The sequence below is a fragment of the Hordeum vulgare genome, chromosome 5H (assembly GCF_904849725.1).
Source record: "Hordeum vulgare subsp. vulgare chromosome 5H, MorexV3_pseudomolecules_assembly, whole genome shotgun sequence".
NCBI classification, from domain to species: Eukaryota; Viridiplantae; Streptophyta; class Magnoliopsida; order Poales; family Poaceae; genus Hordeum; species Hordeum vulgare.
The window spans coordinates 9,025,325-9,030,274 of NC_058522.1; the positions used below are offsets into that span (position 1 = coordinate 9,025,325).

At 61.8% G+C, this 4,950-nt stretch overlaps 1 pseudogene; it reads right to left on the bottom strand.

Moving 5' to 3' along the window:
- The window catches only part of LOC123396164, a 1,709-nt pseudogene extending 247 nt beyond the window's left edge, over positions 1-1,462 (bottom strand).
- Between the last annotated feature and the right edge of the window lie 3,488 nt (positions 1,463-4,950).

Consider the following 4,950-nt stretch of genomic DNA (forward strand, 5'->3'; position numbering starts at 1 on the left):
TGGTGTGCGCCGGGGCCGGCCGCAGCTCGCTTGGGCCACGCTCGGAGGTGAACCAGGAGAAGCGCGCTGGAGCCGCGGCCGAGGTCGACCAGGATGGGTTCGAGCTCCCTCGACGCAAGGACCGACGTCGCCGTCCCCGACGTGCCGCTGCGCCGGACCCTGCGCCGCCTTGCCACCGCAGCCCATCGGCCGAGGAGGCGGCGGGCCTCTGCTTCCGCTGCCTGGACTCGCGTCACAGAGTGCGCGACTGCACAGGGGACGTCCGCTGCCGCCGCTGCCTCGTGTCGGACCATGAATCTAGGGAGTGCCCTGGCTGCCGCCGCTCCGGCACCAGCGACCACTCCCCGCACGCGCCTGCGACGAGAACCGCGCCGCCGGTGAAGCCGCGCACCATGGCGATCCGCACACCGCACGCGCCTGCGACGAGGACCGCGCCGCCTGCAATGAGGACCGCGCCGCCGGCGACGATGCGCACTGTGGCGATCCCCACACCACAGCTGATGCCCCCCATGGAGACCCAGGATCGCCCCGAGGCCTCGTCCGCTCCGGTGCGGGTCATCCTCGCCCGCTCCATCGAGATGGAGGAGACGGAGGGCGTCCTGCTCCGGGCCATGGTGGCCACCATCACTGGGACGCGACCCATCGTCTCCGCGGAAGAGGTGTCCGAGCTGCTGCACACGTCCCTCGCCCTGCACCCCGGCGACTTCTCTGTACACCTCCACCGCCCGGAAGACTTCCTCATCGTCCTCGCCTCCCGTGAGCTCAAGGACCGCCTCGCTGGCGACCACTTCATCTCCGGCCCCCGCTTCTCCCTCTCGCTGCGTCCATGGTGCAAGCTCGCGCATGCCGGCTCCGGTAGGTTGGACTACCGCGTTGAGCTTGAGCTCCGCGGGATCCCCGCCCAGGCCTGGCACCTCTCCACGGCGGAGCACATCCTAGGCAGCAGCTGCTGGATCGAGAGGCTGCACCCGAGCACGCGCTCCCGCGCCGACCTCGCCACGTTCCGGCTCTCTGCCCGCACCGCGGACCCGGCTCGCATTCGCCGCCAAGCCATCCTGGAGATCGTCGAGTTGCACCCCTCGCGCCACCAGTTGGACGCCCCGGCCATCTCCACCCTCTCGTACCCGGTGTCCGTCACGCTCGCCTGTGCCGAGCTCGACACCCCAGCGCCGTGCAGCTCCGCCCCTGCGGACGACCCCGACGACGGCCAGGGCGGTGACCATGAGCGCCGCGACGACGACCCCACAAGGCGCGCCCGCCAGCGCCGCCGCGGTCGCAAGAGACGCCGCACCGGCTCCACCCCTGCTGGCCGCGCCGACGGCATGCAGATGGATGACCTCCCCTAGCCGCGCAACCCGCGCTCGCAGCGTGCTGACGGCATCGCCATTGTTGCTGGTTGGACCTCGACCTGTGATGCCCGACGTATGGTTGCGCGGCCAACGGCGCCCCGCCCGTTCCGCATCGTCCGGCCATGGCCTGGCCTACGCGGGGCCCGTTGTACCCGCCGCCCACGCCAGCCCCCTGCAAGACAAAGCGGTCAAACCTGCGCTGCCTATGATCCCCAGGCCGATAGGATCAGAAGCTGCAGAGGTGGAGCCCACCCTCGTGACCCCCGCGGGCCAGGATCGCTCGCAGGGCACCGTCATTGGAAGGGGCCCCATTACAGATTCGAACCAACAGCTGCCCGACGCGGTAGTGGAGGACATCGAGACACCGCGTCGCGACGCACCAACTCCTCCTGCCCAGCCGGATCAGCCGCTTTTTGTGGGGTCCCTCTCTTTGCCGCTGGGCCCCGAGGCAGATCCGTTGGCCCGACAAAGTGACGCCTCCCCTGCTTCCCCTGCGTCAGCTTCTGCCAAGGCGTGGCCCACCCCTGACCAACCTACGACACCAACCGGCCCTCTGGGGGAAGAATCGCGGGAAGAGGCAGAAGGATTTCAAACAGCAGATTCCACCCCACCACACGAGGAGCTCCTGGATGCTTCCGCTGGGAAGGATCTGAGCACGGGTAGCCCCACCACGGCCCAACTGGCGGCCCAAGTGCCAGGCCCACAACGCCGCCTCCACTGGACGACCCACGGTCCGGCCCCGCCAACGGAGGGCCCACTCTAGGATCTCCAACACGTTTTGCATCGCCTCCGATCACCATGCGCCGCTCCCGCCCGCGCGCCGTGCCAATCACGGCATTGACGCTCGGCGACTTCCTGGCTGCAGCGTCCAGGCAGCTCTGCGCAGCCCTACCGACCCCAGGAAAGAGGCAGCGAGGCTGCCCGCCAAGCTTCTCCACCCCTCGACGCGGGCGCTCTGCCTCATTAGTACCATGCAAGGCAGCCGGTCCTCCCACGGCCGAGCGGCGTGCGCAATTCCACATCCTGCGCACACTGGGAATCGTCGAGATCAACCAGAGGATCACCGACGCCAAGATGCAAACCTATGACGGGCTCTTCGCCATCCCGCTCCCCATAACCGTCCTCGCCGCCATAGCCGCGCTGGTTGATCCTGAGCTCCCCTCCGATCCCACAACGGCGCCGATCACCATGGTGATCGCGGGCAGCCCGATTGAGGCGTAGCTGCGCCCTGCGCCTTCCCGTCGATATCTTGTTCCATGAATTGCGGCCCCAAGATCCTTGTGTGGAACGTGCGCGGACTGAACATGTGCGCCCGTCGTCTTGCCATTAGATCACTGATTGTAACCACTAGTGCCTCGATCGCTTGCTTTCAAGAAACAAAGATGGAATTGATCTGTTCGTCGATTGTCCTCGAGACCCTAGGCTCGGAATTCGACAACTATGTCTACCTCACCGCGACTGGAACCCGCGGCGGCATCCTGCTGGCATGGAAAAGTCGAGAGGTGGCCATCACCGATCCCTCTTTCACCGCCAATACACTATCTGCCAGGGTTTCCACTACGGCCGAAGCTAGTGTTCCCTGGTGGATCAGGGTCGTCTACGGCCCACAAAACGATGCTGGCAAGATCGCCTTCCTGCAGGAACTCTGCGACGCTCGCGTCGAGTGCCCTGGCCCGTGGATGCTATGTGGCAACTTCAACCTTATCTACCGGGACGAAGACAAAAGCAATGGCAACGTCAACCGCCGGATGATGGGTCGATTCCGTCGCGTGCTCAACGACCTAGCGCTCAAAGAGGTTTACCTCAATGGACGCCGCTACACATGGTCGAACGTGCAATCGCCACCGACGCTTGTCCATCTGGACCGGATCCTCTGCACTGCGGACTGGGAGGAGCTCCACGGCGAGTGCCACCTGCGCTGCCTCGCCTCGGTCGTCTCCAACCATAGCCCTCTCCTGCTCGACTGCTCCCCGGTTGCGCCAACCCATCGGCGATTCCACTTTGAGGACTTCTGGACACGTCTTGATGGCTTCCAAGACATTGTTGCGGAAGCATGGGTCTCCGTCCACGACGACGATCCCTTCCGACGCCTCATGCTCCGCATGCAGGCTACTGCACGCAAATTGACGAGCTGGAGCTCCAAGACAGTGGGCAACGTGCGCCTAAAGCTTGCAGTCTCCAGGGAGATCCTCCTCAAGCTCGACACTGCGCAGGAGAGCAGGATGCTATCCCACATGAGGATTGGCTCCGCCGTCAGATCAAAGCATCCTACCTTGGCCTCGCCTTCCTCGAGCGCTGTTGGGGAACGTCGCATGGGAAACAAAAATTTTCCTACGCGCACGAAGACCTATCATGGTGATGTCCATCTACGAGAGGGGATGAGTGATCTACGTACCCTTGTAGATCGTACAGCAGAAGCGTTAGTGAACGCGGTTGATGTAGTGGAACGTCCTCACGTCCCTCGATCCGCCCCGCGAACAATCCCGCGACCAGTCCCACGATCTAGTACCGAACGGACGGCACCTCCGCGTTCAGCACACGTACAGCTCGACGATGATCTCGGCCTTCTTGATCCAGCAAGAGAGACGGAGAGGTAGAAGAGTTCTCCGGCAGCGTGACGGCGCTCCGGAGGTTGGTGATGATCTTGTCTCAGCAGGGCTCCGCCCGAGCTCCGCAGAAACGCGATCTAGAGGAAAAACTATGGAGGTATGTGGTCGGGCAGCCGTGAGAAAAGTCGTCTCAAATCAGCCCTAAAACCTCCGTATATATAGGTGGAAGGGAGGGTAGGAGGCAGCCTCAAAACCTAAAGGTTTGGCCGAAATTGGAGGTGGAGGAGTCCTACTCCAATCCTACTTGGAGTAGGATTCCACCTTCCCACTTGGAAACTCTTTCCACCTTGTGTTTTTTCCTTCTCAAACCTTATGGGCCTTAGTGGGAACTTATTCCAGCCCACTAGGGGCTGGTTTATCTCTTCCCATAGCCCATGAGACCCCTTGGGGCGTGACACCCCTCCCGATGGTCCCCGGCACCCCTCCCGGCACTCCCGGTACACTACCGATGAGCCCGAAACTTTTCCGGTAATACACGAAAACCTTCCGGTAACCAAATGAGGTCATCCTATATATCAATCTTCGTTTCCGGACCATTCCGGAAACCCTCGTGACGTCCGTGATCTCATCCAGGACTCGGAACAACATTCGGTAACCAACCATATAACTCAAATACGCATAAAACAACGTCGAACCTTAAGTGTGCAGACCCTGCGGGTTCGAGAACTATGTAGACATGACCCGAGAGACTCCTCGGTCAATATCCAATAGCGGGACCTGGATGCCCATATTGGATCCTACATATTCTACGAAGATCTTATCGTTTGAACCTCAGTGCCAAGGATTCATATAATCCCGTATGTCATTCCCTTTGTCCTTCGGTATGTTACTTGCCCGAGATTCGATCGTCAGTATCCGTATACCTATTTCAATCTCGTTTACTGGCAAGTCTCTTTACTCGTTCCGTAATACAAGATCCCGCAACTTACACTAAGTTACATTGCTTGCAAGGCTTGTGTGTGATGTTGTATTACCGAGTGGGCCCCGAGATA